The 20154-nt window shown below is 44.3% G+C and overlaps 1 protein-coding gene across 10 annotated transcripts in view; it reads left to right on the top strand.

Annotated features, from left to right (window-relative positions):
* AHDC1 (AT-hook DNA binding motif containing 1) overlaps positions 1-19513 on the top strand; it is a 269420-nt gene extending 249907 nt beyond the window's left edge. For 6 of the 10 annotated variants that reach the window (XR_015750451.1, XR_015750450.1, XR_015750452.1 and 3 more), the window contains 2 exons: positions 5640-6557; positions 17959-19513. The gene's annotated coding sequence lies outside the window, so the exon portion shown is untranslated. The remainder of the gene's footprint in view (positions 1-5639; positions 6558-17958) is intronic. The other 4 variants (XM_087970680.1, XM_087970683.1, XM_087970682.1 and 1 more) reach the window with 1 other exon arrangement.
* Positions 19514-20154: the final 641 nt, after the last annotated feature.

Raw genomic sequence — 20154 nt, 5'->3', positions numbered from 1 at the left:
GGGACGGGACTGAAGTACCCCTGTGGTTGTAAATGCAGGCAGACTACCAAGAGCCTGGATTTTGATCATGGGATCCATGACATGCTACAATCACTGTAACTCTGGGGGCCGCTTGTTAGTCCTTTCATTCAGCATCACCGTCCCTTTGAACAGTCCCTAAACAAATGATCGTAAGTTAAGGACTACCTGTATTCTGGAATAGAAGCAGTGACTGGGTTCGTATGTTTTGCTCAACTGGAACTTATGTCACTGTTTGGGTGTTTTTAGCACGAAGCCGACTCCTCGTTCCGATAAACCCCTATTACTGAGTTTACCCAGCAAAGTCCCGGCCAACAGTTCTTCAAGATACTTCCCAATTACCAACTCTTATCAGACCTGGAGAGCTGCCAGGCCAATATCCTTCAGATGCCACACTGTAGCAAATGACGCTTGGAAAGAATGCAGGAACAGATCTTCACCCAAATGAACTAATTGTTTCCTGCAAAGACCTTTTTTGCTCCTCTTTTATTCCCTATGGGAGGGGCCATTCACAATCCACCTGTGGCTTTACTCCCGAGTCGACCCTTGTTCCTTAGCTGTTCCCTTCTTCTGGCAACTCTACGCATGCGCACACTGGGAACAGGCTCCAGCTGTTCTTCTTCCCCACTTATCTCAGACTCTGTAGGCAGCTGGGAAATGTTGGACAGCCCTGGCCCCATCTCTGCCTCCCACGCAGAGCCCTCGTCAGAGCCTTCCCCAGACTCCAGGACTGGCCCATGTTCCTCCCCAACCTCCTCACTGGCCGAATCTGCTGCCAGCTCTGCTGGTGGGCCACAATAGTAGCTGTGTTTTGCTATCATTTAAACCCATCCCTAAAAGGAGGGAGGGGAGTAGGGAGATAAATATGGTCACCCTAAACCCTGTGCGTGATCCTCAGCTTCCATATGCCTATCTAGCCCTCGTGGCCTCTTTTCTGCTTCAGAAAGAAGTTCCAGCTACTACTAGGAAGACCCACCAGGGAAAGAGGTTATAAATGTTTGGCTCTGGTTTTGGGTGCCCTCCATCCAGCTCTTCCAATTCAGAGGTTCCATCTGTTAACTAAGCATTGGGGTTGAGATTAGCCGACTGTAAACAAGTTAATTTGGCTGCATTGTATTTCTGTATCGTCGTTACTTTTATTAGCCACCCAAAGGGTAATATGCAGAAAGGCAGGCCAGGCATTGAAAAATAGAAATAAAACAAGTAAGTAATATTTAGTGAGGGACAGATTATCCCAGAGGCTCCTGAAAGCTGGTTCAAGGAGCTCTGAAAAAGCAGGATCCACACACCTCTTTGACATTCCAAACACGCAGAGTGAGAGACAAAAGATTTCACTTCCAAATCTCACGAGGTCCCTGTCACTCCCAAGCTCCGGAATAGCTTCCCTTGGGAGTTGTATTTATCTTTCGCTCTTTCCGTCTTCAGATCAAGGCTTTTCTCCTTCAATGAGACCTTTGGAGTTTCGTGAACAATTCTGTTTTCCTAGTTTGTCCAGATTGGCCAGGGAGATGCTGTCAGTGCCCAATGTGTAGAGGGAAAAAAAAGTGGAGGGGGGGAAATAGGAAACTGCAACGCATGCATGATCCCCAATACAAGCAAGGCAAGCGACACGTAGATAACATTCTGTTAGGCTGAGGCTATTCCTCACTTTGAAGGTCACGACTTTCTGGTCTCAGGAATTAGAACCAGGAAGCTGATCAAAATTAATCCAGCAATTTGTGTCAGTAGAGGCCACGGGAAAGGACTGCAGCTAGGCCAAACTAGCAAATAAGACACTGAAGCGGTCATGAGAGACTGGTGTCGGTGGAGATTCTTGGTCATCCAGGTCATGGTTGTCCCAAAAGCGCTTTTTCAAAAGGCAGCTGGGCTTTCTTTGTTTTGTTTTTTCCCTTGAAGACAAACTGAACAAGCTCCTTGGAAGAGAAGTGAAACAGATCCAAGGAAAAAAACGCAGCCCGGTTGCCTTTTGAAAAAACACCTTTGGGACATTACAGACCGAGTTGGCGGTGAGCACAATTCACAGATGGGGTGATGGTTCATGAACACTGCAGAATTAAAACAATCAGAATAGAGCTGGAAGGGACCTTGGAGGTCTTCTAGACCTTTTGGACCTCAGAGACCACCAAACTCATAATCTTAAATCCCGTGGACCACTAATATGAATTTTGACTGACAGTGGCTGCAGGAAAAATGTCTGCAGGAAAATTCCCCACCCTGTTTTCCTACCGATCGATGATTCTTTATTTGGGATCGCAGGATACCGTCTCCAGCTCTGTTCTAAGGGGGAGAAAGAGAGAGAGAGAGACTTTTGGCTTCATGCAAGGAAAGCAGCAGAAGCAGCAGAAGTCTTTCTTTCTCTCCCCCAAACTCCGCCAGAAATGAGTCTTTGCCGGCGCAGCCTCTTGGAGCAGGATGCCTTGTAGGGTCCTAAAGATTCCTTTCTAGTGGAGTTTAGGGGAGAAAAAGAAAGACGTTTACTGCTTTCCTTGCGTGCAGCCAAAAGCAGAAGAAGAAAGAAGCAGCCCGGTGGCCAGGCGAGGCACGTGGGGCGCTTGGGGCAAGTTTCCCTCCCTCTGCCCTTTCCCCCTCCCCTCATTACCTCATGTTGTTTGCAGTGCAAGCGACTTACCACGCAGCCTGGATTAATTGCTTTGGAGGTGACATTTCTCTGCGGACCACCAAAATTTTCTCACGGACCACCAGTGGTCCCCAGCCCACCAGTTGGCGACCACTGTTCTAGTCCAACCCCCTGCTAAAGCAGGAGATCCTATACCATTTACAGACAAACCTCCAGTGATGAAGCATCTACAATTTCTAACGTTACGCTGGTTAATTGTTCTCCCTATTAGGAAGTTTCTCCTTAAATTCCAGGTTGCTTCTCTCCTTGATTAGTTTCCATCCATTGCTTCTTGTTTTCTTTTGGGTGCTTTGGAAAATAAGTTGAACCCCCTTCTTCTTGGTGGCAGCCCCTCAAATACTGGTATACTCCCATCATGTCACCCCTAGTCCTTCTTTTCTCTCGACTGGCCTTACCCAAATCCTGCAACCGTTCTTCATGTGTTTTTAAACGATCCAATAAGATCTGCTCCAAGTGTCCCCTTTGCCTTTTTAATTTTCCCTTGTGTTTTTTTTAATTGGGAGAGGATATGCAGAAGAAAAGGCAATGCCCCTCCTACAGTCTTAAATGGAACAGCCTAGAGCAGGGGTCTCCAACGTTGACAACTTTAAGCCTGGCTGATTTCAACTCCCAGAATTCCTCAGCCAGCAAAGCTGTACAGGTAGTCCTCAACTTATAGCCACAACTGGCACCAGAATCCCCGTTGCTAAGCAAGGTGATTGTTACATGAGTGGGATCCAATTTTACATCCCTTTTTTGCCCAGGTTGTTATGCAAATCACTGCAGTTGTTAAATGAATTGTGTTGGTCATTAAGCAAATCAATATTCCTACATTGACTTTGCTTGTTGGAAACTTGTAGGTAGCAAATGCTGAACACATGGTCCTGGAAAGCTGCCTTCATTGTTTGTCAAGTAATTTTATTAGATTTTACAAAGCATACACTTCACAAAACCACATAAACTAACTATTAAGAGAAACAACGAAGTGTTAAAAAGAGAGTAGGGATAGAAGTTTAAAAAGGTATTAAAGAAAAAGGGAAACACAAATATTAGAATGACATCTGACTTTTTCCAAGTATAGAAAGAATTCTCACATTCAAAACTTAGTTGTTTAAGACTATAATAAATTGTCCATTTTCCACAAAAAAAATGGAAATAAAAGTTATTTTTTCCTCCCTTTAAATTTTTTTTAATGCTCATCAAATCCATATGACAAAATTTGATTTTTTTTTTCTCCAACGGAAGCAGCAACCATTGTAAATGTGTGCCGGTTGCCAAGCAACCAAAACTTGATCACATGACCACGGGCACACCATAATGGTCGTAAGAGTGAGGACTGGTTGTCGCTTTTTTTTCAGTGCTGTTGTAAAACTTTGAACAGTCCCTAAACCGATATAAGATGAGGACTATATTTCCTACTTTAGGTCTTTGTGTATCTTTAAAAAAAACAACCACAAAGGACAATCTGAAACTGATTTGGACATTTCCAGAAGTAATGTCTCTGTTCTTTTCTATCCATGAATATTGTTTACCATATGAATAATCATTTTAAAATATAATTCTAAATAATTGTTCGGTGCATTACGCTGGCTGCCCTCCATTTCAGTGGCTGCTTGCAGTGAAGCTGTGTGTGTGTATGTGTGGTGTCTTAAAAATGCCCCCCTTTTGCAGCAGAGAGAAAGGACCTGGTCATGTCTAGGTGTTGCTGATCTACAGCTCCCAAGGTCCTTCATCTCTGGCAGGGATCACCAAGAGTTGTTGTTTTTCAGCAGCATCTGGAGGGTTACAAGTTTATCACTCCTGCTGTATGCAATGGCTCTGCTGGAAGAGAAGGGAGAATATCTATTATTATTTTTTTTAGGCAAGCACACCCACATGTTCCCCTCTAAGGGTGTGTTAAAAAAAAAAAAGTCAAATTAACAGCAACCCAAGCTCCATCCATGTTTTTTGTATCAGGCCCCCCCTGTACTTCTCTCGTGTTCCTATCTTGTGGATTCACACAGATGCACACAGCTTTAAAAAGAAAATGGCCGCTTAATTATCAACAACAAAAATAGGTCAGTGTATTAGAGTTCAGTGGTGTCAAACTCAAGCCCCGGGGGCTGGATCCGGCCCACAGGAGGCTTACATCTGGCCCGTGGGGGTCACTCTGGAAACAGTGACGGTCTGGCCTGCGGTGCCTCTGTCAGTGAAAAACGGAGCTTGAGAGGGCCGTGGGCGGCCTTCCCGAACTCCGTTTTCACTGGCAGAAGGTTGCAGGAGGCCATCGCAGCTGAAAACGGAGCTCGGGAGCCCATTTTTGCTGGTCGAGGGCTCAGGTCACCACAGGAGCCTCCCAACATGAGTGATGGTGAGCTGGCCACGCCCATCCCTAGCTAAGTCCCCCACCCCCAGTCAAACACAACCCTGATGTGACCCTCAAGAAAATCAAGTTTGACACTCCTGTGTTAGACTGACAGTTTGAGGAGCAAAGCTTGGGCATATTCTTGGTCGTGAAGTTGATTGTGTATCCTTGGGCTCTGAGGCTATCCTATCTCTCTGGGTTATTGTGAGAATAAAATGGGGAAGGAGATATATATATTAATTATACACACACACACACAGCCTTGAGCTTTTTGGAAGAACGGGGTAAGATACATAAATAAAAGGGTAAAAATTTAGCTGTCCTTGATTAAAATTAAGCAATGCCAATGACTGTTCAAGGGGAAAAAAAATACCAATAGGCATGAACAGCCAACCAGCCATCTTCTAACCTAAAGAAAAGAGGACATCCTAAATAAGCATGGAAATATTTAATAGGTGCTTTTTACTGGGTCTCTAAATTGTAGATTCCGGAGAAAGGATTTGTTGGACAAAAACACAATGAGTCTCTTGGGTTCCATGCACCAAAATGAATACTTGAGCCCTGCCAAGAGTGGGCTGTGTTTTGATCAATGTTTCTTTCTGTTTCTCACCCCCTCCCTTCCCTTCTCTCTCTCTCTCTTTCTCTCTCAATCTCTTTCAGAGCTACTTTAGCAGCACTTTTCTCTGGAACACTTTTCAAGTTCTGTATTTAATGGAAATCAAAAACAAAACAAAAAAAACCCCCACCACACACACACGCACACACACACACATATATGTATGACAAAAAAAAAAAGACCCCTTTTTGTTCGCTCGTTTCTTGGTTGGTTCATTTGCTTTTTTTTCTAAGAAAACAAAACAAAACAAAAAAGAAAAGAGAAAAAGAAAGACAAGAAGGAGGGAAAGAAGACAGAGGCGAACACCCCCACTCCACCCCTTTCTTTAAAAAACAAAGAGAAAGGGGGAAAAAAGAAAATATGATGAAAAAATCAATAAACTTGCTTTCTTTGATAATGGCGGGGGGGGCAGTTTTTGAAGCAGACTGTCAGGAGCTGTCTCAACCTACAGCCCAGCAAAAAGACAATCGAAAATCCTTGCAGATGCTCAAGTCAAGAGTCACAATGGAGGCTGCCATATCTCTGAGCCACCCACAACATGCAGACAAGAAACACTCCAGAAGGCAACGGACAGAAACCAAGGACATCCAGAGGGAAGGGGACATTAATTTTTGCTTTATTTTTTTTTTATGATGGGGCAGAAGGTGTTGGGGAGGGAAAACTCTGTGATCTATGAACGCCAATGAAAACTCATCAAGGAAGACTGAAGATTGGGCATTCTCTTCCTTCTTCACCTCTTCCTTCCCTTCCCTTATGTCTCCCTCCTTTTTTTGCAGATTTATTTCATTCCTTTTTTTCTTCTTCTTCTTCCCAGTGGTTGGTTGGTTGGTTTGCCTTTTTTTAATTTTTTTTTTTTTTACAAAAAAAGAAAAAGAAAAAAACTTTGTTGCTTAATTTCTTTGGGGAGCCCAGAAGATTTTACAAGTCTATGAATCAATCTCGGAGACCACCACCTTCTCCCAGTAAGTAATTTTGTGACTCCAACCCTCTTTGCTTTCCTCAGCATCTTCTCCCAATTCCACGGTGGGCAGGAGGTTGATTCGTCTCCTCCGGTCGGCCACTTCCCTGTCCTACCTGTGCTTCCTATCATCTCTGCTAAAAGGAGTAGAAACTTGTTGATAGATGCTCTCGTAGCCTCTGAGCAAAACTGCAGTGAAGCACTTTAAAAACCCCAATGTTGCAAAAAATAATAATAATCTAGGAACTTGTTGATTGATGCACCCTGGTGCTCATAGCTTTATTACTGAAATGTTCCTTTTTGCCTTGTGCTATTGAAAAAAAACCCAGACGCTCCTGCCTGCTTTATAGACAAACTCATTTGCTCAGTTATACATCAATTGCACAAGGAATTAAGATTTTGTGGCAGTCATCATGTGTTTTGCCATCAAGTGGTCAAACCACCCTTTGTTTCCATTGATCACTGTGGGAACAGCCGTTCCATGCCTGGTGCCCTCCCAGTTACACTAGCCAGTTTCTGCAGCCAGAACCTAGAGAGGAAATGGAGCAAACTGCTTTGGACCACCTATGTCAAACTGCACACCAGCTGGATTCGCACATTGTGCTGAGTGGTTTTTGTTTAGTTTGTTCAGAGTACGCTTGATCTGTTGAGTGAACCCAATGCCTGTCAATCTGTAAAATCAAATGGCTTATGGGTTAACCGGATCATCATTTGGGGTTAATTCAAGAAAATGCTGTTGAACCAAAATCTTGGCTTAGCATGTTATACAAAGTTTAGTTTCTGAACACCAGTGGCTCTCCGAAGTTTCAGAGGTAGCTTTTCCAAATCTACCTGAAGATGCTGTTGCATTGAACTTGGGATCTTTTGCAAGCAAATAAGTTGCTCTACCACTGAAATATCCTCCCACTCAAAATTTTCCTCCCAGGTTGCGTAGATTATTGTCAGCAAAACGTAGGGAGGTTTGTATAGGCCTATGTTAATATGGATGAAAGCACCTCCACCCCCCCGCCCCCCAAAATACACCTTGTTCATGTAATGATTCCAGCAACTGTTGTTCCTTTTCCAGCTGTCCCGTTTTATGACTTTCTCGTACTGTTGATAAAACTTGTACACTGCCTTGAATGTTGGGCAAATGGTCCGTGGACCTTCTAGACTTAGCCGAAAGGTATTTATGTTCAATAATGCTAGGAGGGTTTAGGGACCTAATTTACACTATCTTCAGTCCCACTGGACATCAAATAAATAATCATAAAAATGATTGCAAACAATTGTTTAGTTGGTTTTTTTAATCTATGTTTTCATGATAGATTTGGGTTTTACTTGTAGGTGTCCGCTACTTTGAGCGGCACTATTATTATTATTATTTAAAGAAATGACTGCTTGAGGAATCCCCCTTATAAGGCACTTCTGCCCAAAGTATCCTTGTTTTGCTTTAAGCTATTTTCACATGTTTCCTTAAACATTGTGGTTTGCATGGATTTGGCTGAGTAGTAAATACACACACACACACACACACACACACACACACACAGCTGGTTATGATCTGTTTTAGTCCAATAAGGGAACCAAGCCAAGGTCATCTGCTTGAATCTTCTTTCATTTGGGGTAGTTTTTTTTTTTTTAATTTTATTTTTACTGTCAACTTCCTGGAGATAACCTTGAACATTGGGCAGCATACAAATCCTGTGAGTAAATAATATGGAAAGGACTGAACGGAATGTATGTATCACAACAGCACAGTAAAGCCCACAAAACAGAGAGGGTGTGATGCAATTCCAGATGCAACCTCAAGACCAGGATCAAAGTTTCAGCAGAGCTAACTGATGCCTGTCTGAATGTGCCTGCAATTTATTGGGTCCTGAAGATATTTCTTCGCTGCAGGGATGGTTGCTGACAGGGAAACTCCATTTTTCTTCCTCCTCAGTTGCCCTAGTTGAGGTGGTTGAAGGACCGCCAGTAGTCTGTCCTTCGACTCCTTCAGAATATCCACTTTAATAGAATGAATGAGCTGGAAGGGACCTTGGAGGTCTTCTAGTCCAGCCCCCTGCTCAAACAGGAGAATTTATTCCATTTCAGATAAATGACTGTCTAGGCTCTTCTTAAAAACATCCAGTGATGGAGCGCCCACAATTTCTGGAGGCAAGCTGTTCCACTGGTTAATTGTCCTGACTGTCAGGAAGTTTCTCCTTAATTTCAGGTTGCTTCTGTTCCTTGATTAGTTTCCAACCATTGTTTCTTGTCCTGCCCTCCAGTGCTTTGGTAAATAATTTGACCCCCACCCCTCTTCTTTGTGGCAGCCCAAGTACTGGAATACTGCTATCATGCCACCCCAATTCTTCTTTTCTTTAGACTAGCCAAACCCAAATCCTGCAGCCATTCTTCATATGTTTTAGTCTCCAGGCCTTTGATCATCTTAGTTGCTCTTCTCTGAACTTTTTTCCCCCAAAGTCTCAACATCTTTTTCAGATAACAGATAATCAGAGTTGGAAGGGACCTTGTAGGTCATCTAGTCCAACCCCCTGCCCAAGCAGGAGACCCTACACCATTTCTGACAGATGGCAGTCCAGTCTCTTCTTGAAAGTCTCAAGTGATGGCGCTCCCACAACCTCCGAAGGCAACTTCTGTTCCATTGGTTGATTGTTCTTACTGTCAGAAAGTTTTTCCTTATTTCCAGGTTAAATTTCTCCTTGTTCAGTTTCCATCCATTATTCCTTGTCTGGCCTATAGGAGCTTTAGAAAATAGCTTGACCCTCTGTGGCAGCCCCTCAAATATTGGAAGACTGCTATCATGTCTCCCCTGATCCTTTTCTTCACTAGACTAGCCATGCCCAGTTCCTGTAACCGTTCTTCATATGTTTTAGTCTCAAGTCCCCTAATCATCCTGGTTGCTCTTCTCTACTTTTTTCTAGAGTCTCAATATCCTTTTTTTATAGTGTGGTGACCAAAGCTGGATGCAGTACTCTAGGTGTGGCCTTACTAAGGCTTTATAGAGTGGTATTAGTATCTCCCTTGATCTTGATTGTATCCCTCTATTTTAGTAATACAGTGACCAAAATTGGTTGCAGTATACGAACTTGGTCTAAGCTCCTTCTCTAAAAGTGGTGAAACTGCTCTCCCAGATGCTATTGCTGGAGTGTGACCATCATCTTTGGCTCTTGGTCATGCTGGATGTGACTAATGGATGCCTAACTCCAATCCTGCTGTTCTCCCAGGCTTGCTCCAGCAGGAGAACATCATGCAGACATGTTTATACCCCTCCCAGCAAATTTATAGCATCTTTTGTTCTTTCCCAATCTCTCTCTAGTCACTCTGAATTCCTGTTCCACTCAGCCCTGCAGACCTTGTCCTTGTTCCATTGTTTGTGCGTGTTGAGTTTTCTGGCTGCACTTTACTGAGGTGTGCACCTGTGCCTTTAATCCTCTTGATTAGGTTGTTCCACCATGTGCACACACCTCCTCCCCCTCTTCCTCCCCTCCTCTCCACCACCACCATCAGAAGGCCTTTTCCTGGAGTGCAGATGCCTGTCTGGATTTTGTCCCCTTTCCTCCTGTGTTTTTCAGCTTTAATCAGGATGTACTCGAAGCCATCAGGGGCTGGGTAATTTGGCACTAATTGCATGCCAGGTTTGTTTCTCACCAGCTTGTTCCATTTCAGAGAAGGAGCTTCTCTTTTTTTTAACAATCAATCGATAATGGATTAGCATACTGAAACAGCCATATTAAAGTCACATTAAATGCTCATTTAAATCCATTCACGGGAAAGGAAGGAGGGAGGGAAAGAAGGAGAGAGGGAGGCAGATCAGCTTGGGTACTTCTTTTAATGCAGATGTACTGCGGTGGGGCCCTCCAGCTGTGTGGCACCAGCACTCTTGAGCGAACCCCCCATTCTGGGGGGATGTGGGAAGGATGTAGTCTCGCATCCCGCAAAGTGTGAGGCCAGCCAGCGGTGCTCTGATAAATGCTTAGCTTCTGGCCCCTGGGATGAATCCCCAATAGCTGTGCATTCAAAATAACAACATCCTGAAACGTGGGGGAAATAATTTGTTATTCAATGTCACCGCTGGGTGGGCTCGAGAGGAATTTGGGGAGAGGGGGTTGGGAGGGGGTACACCAGGCCCCAGCATTAATGCATTTTAGGCATCTTTTTTAAAAAAAACTCCTCTTTGTCGTAGGTTCCCCCCTTGATACTGATATATTAACAGGCTGGCTTTATTTTATTTTTACTGGTTCTTCGTGGTCTTAGCTCTGTTTTCATGCTGGAGAGACATTACCAGAAAGCGCTCTGGGATTTTGGATCATGAGAAGCAGGACAGAAGTGCAATTAATTGATGAATGAATAAATCCTGCTAACCATCACCTACTGAGTTCATGATGCTGCCTTGTTCTGAATGAGGAGATATCTTGGGTTCAGCTTGCCCAAGATTACCTATGTGCCCCCCTCCCCAAAATGCAGGGATTACAATATCCAGCCAACATACCAGGAGTGTGGGTGGTGGGGTTGCATTCTGCTAACAGCCCTACTTCTTCCTTTCTGGCAAAGTCTTCTCATCGTTGATTAACGATCCTTTCCTCAAATATACCTGGCACTCCCTGACTTTGCTAGATGTCTGCTGCGCTGCTGAATTCAGCCCTTGTTGTTGAATCTGGTGTGCGCTTCACCTCTCTGGCCCCAATCAGCTTTCAGGTGAACCCAGATTCCCCCAACCACCCACCCACCCCAAACAAACAGAAGGAAAGGTGTGGGTACAAAAAGCTCCCTTTGTTCTGCCAGTGCAGATTTAGCAGAGCTTCCTAGCAGCAGTGTCTCTGGATTGGAGATCGCAAGGACCAAGGACAAGCAAACCAAGGACTATCCGAATGCAAAGCATGTTTCTGCTGATGAGCTATTTTGCGTTTTCCCAGAATTCAGCTTCTGGAAAATTTCTTTCCCCCCACCCCACTCCACCACATCCCTCAAGGCTGCGAAGATTGTCTAGAAGTATGTGGGCTGATTGTTGCCTATTGAAATCTCAAAGGCCAGAGGGGAAGCTGCTGACTCAGATTCCTGGTGGTCACGAGGGATTCAGTATCTTGCATAAGAACGTGGTCCCTTGTGGCACTAAATAAGCAAATGTGTTCCTTGTCTAATTTGCATCCTCTGTTAAGGCAACAGAATTGGCAAGTCACAGAGAGGATTCAGGCCAGTTCTTCCTGGCAGACTAGATATCTTTGCATAAGAGCTTTGTCTTGGGCAAATCTGTGAGCCATTTGCCTTCTCCAGGCACATTCTCAAGTGGTCGCTTCTGGACAGGACAGTACCATTCATCTGAATCCTAAAATCCATTGGCTGTAACCCCAGTCTGGTCTTTCAAAATGCTTGCTTCTTCCATGGTCCTTATCTTTTGGCCATGCTGGTTAGCACTGAGAGGTGTTGAGATTCAGATGGCAGGAGGAAGATGTGAGAGTCCCATAAGTCAGAGAAGACTGGGCTGTAATTGTCTTGAATTGTCTTCATCCCTCATTCCATCTTTCCCTGCCTCTGCATGCCTAATGGGAAACTAGAGGTCATCAGAATCTTAACAGGGAGGAACTTGAGGAAAAACTGGACCCTTGCAGCCCACAGCTGGTATTCTTTTTCCTTTCGAGGCTTCCATAATTGTCTCCAGACATCTAGAAATCACTCACATTTGTGCTGCAAAGGCCACCAGTATGTGCGTTCTGCAAAGTTTGCCCTTCATCTTTCCTGTAGATCTCAACCTATTTATGCCACAAAACCTCCCACCAAGTCTGATAAAGGAACCATCTTTATTAATGTCCAATTAGGAACTTGGGGGTTATTTTTACCTACTGATTGTTCTTAACTCATGGGTATGGTGATCGCATACATGCACACTCCAGAATATCAGAAGTCTCTTAGGCAGAGTCCCTTCCACTTCTCTCTAGCCCATTTTTTGTTCTTTTGCTTGATTTCTCCTCTTGACCCAAGAGAGACAACAAGTCAGGGAGAGCTGGAAAGCACCTGCCTGAAACTCAAGAGAGCTTCAGTCAGTCAATGTAAGGCAAATGAGCGGTCATAGTTGCTGGGGTTATCCAGCATGTTAAGCCATCGTTTTTAGGGGTTGGGCATAGGGTGCCATGTGAATCCAGCCATATAATGGCCCTGTATCAGTAGTAAAAGTGAGGGTGAAGTATTCTGGTAAAGCAAGATGTAGTTTGGATTTGGCTTAATGTATGACATAAACTCACCTATTAGCATTTGTAAAATGTATTTTATGACTTAGTATATGGTGCAGAACCACCAGAGTGATCTATTCAACAAGCCATTATCAAGCAAACCATGATTCACAGCAGCGTACAAATCTAACCAGAATGCCTTTGGTTAGCTCTGGGTGAAGAGCAAAGAGAGACAGCTATTGGCATCCTTGGTCTGGTCAAGACAATTATTTGCTCACTTAGTCCAACCCACATAAATGTTTATCACCATCTGTTTTATTGACTGAAAGAGGTAAAGAATGTGCCCAGAAAGGGGAGCAGAATGTACACCTTCCAAAGAGCATATGAATTAGGAGAGTGTTTCCCAACCTTACCAAGCTGGGGTATTCTGGGAATTGAAGTCCACACATCTTAAAATGGCTGAAGTTGGGAAACACTGGATTAGGGGAAAGCTGTACTAAGCCATAATGTGGCTTTCTTGGTTGTGAATTAGCATGCTGGGTGAACCAAGCTCCAGTAACTTGTAAACTGTACATGATGGCTCCTTACAAGGTGCAGCTGAGGGTAATACAAATCTGGTTTATGGTGGAAGCTACCCGAGACAGTTATCTTAGTTTTGTGGAGAGTTCAAAGCCAGTGGGAGGGGCTCCTGTCTCCACAGGTAGCAAAAGGCTCAGGACTAGGAAGCCAAATACAAAAGATCTAGGCATCTTGCCAAGGTATGGGAGTTGGCAGGAGTCCATAAATACTGATCTCAAAATCCAATCCAGAAGTCAGATTGCTGAGTTCAGTCTCAGCACATCATTCTAACTGTGGCTTCCTGTGAAAACTGCAAAAAGGGTATTCAAAGGGCTTTATACATTGCACTAAGCCATGTTCTAATTCGACGGAGTTAAATTAACCACAGTTGGCTGTGATTATACAATGTGCAAAGCTGTAAGCCAAGGTTTAGGAACCACCACCTCTTGTTTCATTAACAACACTAAATAGTAGAAAAGCAAACCATATTACAACAATGCAGCAAACCATATTGCAACAATGAAGGGTTTTCATGATCTGAGAGGCCCTTCATATATGTCAACAAACTACTAGAATTTTAGCCAGCATGACTACTGTTAAGGCAGGGGTCTTCAAACTCAACAGCTTTAAGACTTGTGGACTTTTACTCCCAGAGTTCCTCCTCCGGTCATGTTAGCTCAGGAATTCTGGGAGTTGAAGTCCACAAGTCCTAAACTTGCCAAGTTTGAAGACTCTTATGTTAAGGGCACCCAACTTGGGGAAAACCTGTTTAGCATGAAAAGAAGAACCTAATTTATATAAGTTTCTCATCATCAGGGCCCCTTTATCCATCCCTTCTGTGAGGCAGATTGTCTGGTAACAGAACCATATGATGGCCATGCTTTCACTGGTCTCTTCTATATGCAGCTCATTCATCTTGAGTGTAGAGTGTGATCGCCAAACCATCTACATCTTCTTTCCAGGCCTTGGGCCTGCTTAAGATCCAGAAGGTTTGAAATGGTAGCGTGGGTAATCTAAGTTGGGAAAAGGGGCTTCCGTGTCTTCCCAGAACATTATCAAGGCAGCCATTCCTCCTGTCGCTGCCTACTGGCATCCATTTTGATGCCACTTCTAAACCTCTTGCTCTCCAACACATACCTTTTGCAGCTCTCCCATGTTAATTAAGCTGAACAAAGCTGTCCTCCCTCACAGTCTCTATGACAACTGATCCCTCCATTCTCCTCATCCTTTGACTCCCTAGGATGCCTGTCACTCGGCTGCTTCTGCCTGAGGGCCTCCATCATTTTTCACAGGAGGGTTAAGTCCTCCATGCCTCTGCATTTTTATGCCTCCTGATCCCCACGTGGCTGGCCTCCGAAAACTACAAAGTCTGTGGAGCCTGAAAGAACTCCTGTCCGCTTCTGCTTAGACTGCAAGGCCTCTGTAGTACAACTAGGGCTACGCGTTGATTCTGTCCCACAATTGCTTGGGTTACCTGATAGGTTAAACCATCAACCCCTTAAAGAAAAGTAAATTCTGGCGTTCACATTATAGGCAATGTCCAAACAGCTACCATCAATTTTACTGTTTGTTGGGATTTTTTTTTTAAATTTGTTGATCTTGCAGAATTTCTACCCCCCTTGGTTCTGCAGTTCCACACATTCTGGGTGGCTCAAATCAATTAACACAACAGACATCTTCAAAGCAGCACAACAAGTGGGGGGACGGGGACTGATTATGCATTGGACTTTAAATGCACAATCGGTCGTCCTGTTTATGGAATGCAAGGGCCTTCAAACTTGACAGCTTTAAGACTAGTGGACTTCAACTCGCAGAATTCCTCCTCCAGTCATGTTAGCTCAGGAATTCTGGGAGTTGAAGTCCTCCAGGCTTAAAGTTGCCAAGGTTGGAGACCTCTGGTTTAGAGAAAGTTGCCCTGTGGATAGTCTGGACCCAAGCTTTATAAGTCACAACCAACACTTCAGTTGCATCCAGAATCATACTGGCCAGTAATGCAGGTGTACTGATGCTAAAACAGACTGCAGTCTATAGCAGCTAAATGTAGTCTTCAAGGGTCTCCTAAGCAGAGTCCATTGTAGTAATCCAACTTTGACATAACAGCAGCAGAAGTGACTCCTAGTCTCAAAAGGAGAGACTTGGTTTCTAGGTTTCGATGACAGGTTGGAACCACAGGTAACCCTCAACTTACAACCACAATCGAGCCCAACATTTATGTTGCTAAGTGAGAAATTGGTTAAATGAGTTTTGCCCTGTTTTGTGACCCTTTTTTCCCATGTTTGTTAAGTGAATCACTGCAGTTAAATGAGTAACAGTCGTTAAGTGAATCTGGTTTCCCCATTGACTTTGCTTGTCAGACGGTTGCGAATCCCATGACCCCCCTGAGACACTGCAACCGTCATAAATATGAGTCAGTTGCCTAGTGCCCGAATGTAAATTATGTGACCGTGGGAATGCTACAACAGTCATAAGATTGAAAAATGATCATGTCTCTTTCTTCAGTGTCATTGTAACTTCAAATGGTCACTAAATGAACTGTTGTAAGTTGAGGACTACCTGTATAAACTACAAAACCATGGTTGTCCCAAAAGTCCTTTTTCAAGAGACAATGGGACTTTCTGGGGTTTTTTTGAAGACACTCCACTTATACAAGACACTTCTTCAACAAAACCATGTTTTTTTAGCCTAATCTAGTATGTTGTAGAAACCCAGTCCCTGCACGGAATATTTCTCTGAAGACAACTTTACATGCTGTCTTTCTCAGCTCGTTTGTATGCCGCCAGTTCCCAAAAGCTCTAAGTCAGCAGGCTCAGTATTCTCACAAGGCTGAAAAACTATATTGGTACCAGTGGCAAAGAGTAGAGTTAAATATGATGTGGTTTATGTTTGGCTTAGTGTGTTGTATGAAACAGTGATGGCTTATTCATTAAGCTACAGTTAAAGAAACCGTAACTCAGTGCAATGTGTGAACCCAGCCAAAATACCTTTCACTACCAGTTGTTGGACAAGAAAATCACTGTCATGCTCCTTGTAGGCTTCACAAAGGCCTGATCCAGGCAAGTTTGTGTTTTCTTGATTTCATGCACCGCACCAGGAAGGTGCCAAGTTCAAGGAAAGCAGTGCAGTTAAGATACTTTAGCGACACTTGCAAAATTAGTTTGATAGTAAATTTTTGAGACCTTTTGCCATTAACTCGCCCAAACACATGTAATGTCTTGGGGAGAAAAGTTTTTCTGTCTTCCAAAAGCTACTTTATAGTTGTCAGCATCGTATCATGAGCCATAGTGGTGCAGTGGTTAGAATGCAGTATTGCAGGCTAATCCACTGCTCACTTGCCAGGAGTTCAATTGTGACTGGCTCAAGGTTGACTCAGCTTTCCATCCTTCTGAGGTTGGTAAAAGGAGGACCCAGGTTGTTGGGGGGCGATATGCTGAATCTATAAACTGCTTAGAGAGGGCTATAAAGCACCACGAAACAGTATATAAGTCTTAAGTGCTATTGCTATCACCCCAAATCCAATTGGGACTGGGCTGAAGGGAGTTGGGTTTAGCAACAGGGTGCTCTAATTTGTCTTCCCTCTGGCCTTAAGTTTTTCTTCTAGACCAGAAGAATGCCCCCATTTCATGATCCACCCAGAGTTGATCAGGTCTATTGTCTTCAGTGCATTTTAGGGCCTTGCAAGATTTCAAATTGGGGATTTTGCTCGAACCCACTGTGACCAATCATCGGAACAGAACTCACTTTCCAAATCAGACTGGAAAGCTAAAATGACCTGGGTGCCTCTGAATCACTCAGATACTGCAGAAAAGCTTTTGTGCATGTGAAAAAGAAACTTTTCCCCCTTCATGTTGCTTGTGAATATTGAGCCAGTTTGATTTTGCAAGTTGTATTGATGAGGAATATTGAGCCAGCTTGATTTTTCAAGTTGATTTGGACTGAAATTTATCCACGTACCTCCGTTTACCATTTATAGACAGAGGAGTGAACTTCCAATGCTTATAGGTAAAACTTCAGAAACCATGTGGATACCAAGATTTTGAGCCATAGATGGGAGGAACGCAGGCTGCAGGCAATATACTCTAGAGCAGGGTTCTTCAACCTTGGCAACTTTAAGACTTGTGGAATTGGGAGTTGAAGTCCACAAGTCTTAAAGTTGCCAAGGTTGGAGACTCCTGCTCTACAGCCATGTTTCTCAACCTCAGCCTCTTTAAGACGCGAGGACTTCAACTCCCAGAAAGAAGCATGACTGGCTGGGGAATTCTGGGAGTTGAAGTCCACAGGTCTTAAAGCGGCTGAGGTTGGGAAACACTGCTCTAGAGAGTGTTTCTCAACCTTGGCCACTTGAAGATGTGTGTGAACGCCAATTCTTACTGGTTTAGGAGTCGGAAGTCCACACATCTTCAAGAGACCAAGGTTGAGAAGCATCGCTCTAAACGAGATCATCTTTTGGTCGCCCACAGCTGTTTATATAAGATGAGCAGCTATACAAACATTTTCAATTAAGTAAATAAATCGAAAGCCGCTTTGCATTTCAACCCGAGTTTGGAAAAAAGCAGGACATTCTCGTTATTTGTCCACTATTCTGCGTCCCTTATTTGCATTATCCAGCTGTGGTTCCTCTCCTCCCTTAGGCTGTTCTCCAGCTATTACCATCTGCCTCCATTTCACTTGGTAAACTTTCTTTGTTTCTATCCTCAGTTTCTGTTACCCAAAGGAAGAAGATTTCCTGTCTGCTCACCACCCTTGTTATAAGCATGCAACAGACCGGCTCCTTATGACCTGTTTCTTTGCTGGAATGGGGTGAGAGACAAGGAGAGATCAACCAGGGAAGATCACCATCATCACCACCACCACCGACCAAGAGATTCCAGCAAAATCACGGAAGACTTGCATCGCCTTTTGGGGCGCTCTCCCCACGCTCTCTGTGTGGCTCCAACTCCTCTGTTACTGCTCCTCTCTGCCCCCTTAGTGCCGGATGGATCTGACTGGGAGAAGCTCGCAAGTTTTCTCCATCGGAAAGCAACGAGGGAGGGTTGAGGGAAACAGGCCTTTTCTATCTGCACAAAACCAGCAATTGTAAATACTTTTCAAAAATGTAAAAAAAAGAAAAAGAAAAATTACAAAAGAGCAAACACCATGAAGATGTATACTCCCATACATTACACACACACACACATACACACACTCATTCAAAATCTGAAATGTTTTGAAGACAAAACAAAAAATAATAATGGAGAGAAGAAAAAAAAAGGAGGCCAGAGAGTCAAAGCAGGAGAGAAGCTAATTGTGTCGGATATGCACTGAGAAATCTATTTGCAGATTGACAAAAAAAAAGTAACAAGAACCTATTTATTGTATATAATGTTTTATTATAAATCGTGAATTGTATATTGCATCTGTACATCTGCTGTGGTTTTGTGATGTGCAAATTTCAGCATGGGTTTCATTGAGGTTTTCAGTTGCTTTTCTATTGTTTTGGGGAGTTTTAAAAAAAAAATTTTTTGTTTTGGGTTGTTTTTTTGTTTCGTTTTGGCAGGACACACCCAAAGACCCGAGTTTGTATTAAAAAAAAAAAAAAACTAGGGAAAAAAAATAGACAAGCTAACACACCCTTTCGTTGAGGAAGGGAGGGGGGAGAGGGAGGGAGGGGAGGGGAGCAAAAGTTTTCTGAGTTCTCATTGGCCACCTGTAAGCCCCAATGAGTACAGTAATCCTTCCTCCGCGTGCGCCCTTTTATGCCAGTGCTGAGCTCAGGGTGGTGTGTGCGTGCGCGTGTACGCATGCGTGCGACTCTTCCCCCCCTCCCCACCCGCCTTTTGTCCTGCTCTCTATTCCCTCCTTTTCCTGTTTTTTGGAAACTTCCGTACAGCTTTGTGGATCGTGCAGAAAAAAAAAACGAAAAAAAAAACCACCCCACCCCATCCTGTGTTGTCCATTTGTGCATCTAAATATACCAGCCTTGGTAGTTGCTTGGAGACGAACACACTCAAATCCTCCGGATTGGCACCATCTGAGCCGCTGCTGCTGCTGCTGCTTGCTTTGATTCCTCTCCCTGGTCCCCCCCCCCCAAAAAAAAATCCGTCTTCGTCCACCCCCCGAATTCCCCCTCCCACCACCACCACTCCTCTTTTTTTCTTCTTTCTTCTTTTCCTGCTCCCTCTCCCGCACCCCCCAATTGGTCTTTTTGTGTATTTAGGAAGGAATTTTTAATAGACACTTTTTTATATTAAAAGAAACCTATATATTGAGTGACGAGGTTGCCTCGCGTGCTTCTGTTAGCCGTTTTGAATGGATGCTGCTTGGGGAAGATGCGGGGGGGTGGGGTGGCGGGAGAGATGATTTCGGGAAGGGAAAGGGGGAGGGGGAAGACGGCTTGGCTGGGCGGGGTCCGCTCTTGGCTGCGCCCCGCAAACGGCTGCAGGGGATGGAGGCTTGGGCGGGGCGGGACTAGATGACCTATAGGGTCCCTTCCAATTGTTTGTCATCCGCTCGGTGCTCGCAAGCCGGGAGACCAAAAAACCCGTTGAGTTCGCAAACCAGGCGGAAACCAAGCCGAGCGCCGCCAGGTGTGTGAATGCAGGCAGCGGCATCCTTAAGACACGTGGTGGGGCGGCCGGACTTAGGGAAGGGGGTAGCCGGGGCTTTGGGCTGCTTTGCAAGCCAAGCGACCCCTGAAAAGCAAAGCCTTTCTTTTTCCCGTCCACGTTCCTGCTCCAAAGCAGGGATGTCCAACCTTGGCTACTTTTAAGCCTTGGAGGAACTTCAACTCCCACTGGGGAATTCTGGGAGTTGAAGTCCTCCAGGCTTAAAGTAGCCAAGGTTGGAGACCCCTGCTCCAAAGCACCCAACCCTTCCATTAGCAAAGCGCTGGCTGGGTTTGCTCCCCGCACTCCT

The sequence above is a fragment of the Notechis scutatus genome, chromosome 8 (assembly GCF_049901735.1).
Source record: "Notechis scutatus isolate UNSWTSFEM ecotype Mainland chromosome 8, rNotScu1.2, whole genome shotgun sequence".
NCBI classification, from domain to species: domain Eukaryota; kingdom Metazoa; phylum Chordata; class Lepidosauria; order Squamata; family Elapidae; genus Notechis; species Notechis scutatus.
This window is presented reverse-complemented; position numbering and strand designations above follow the sequence as displayed.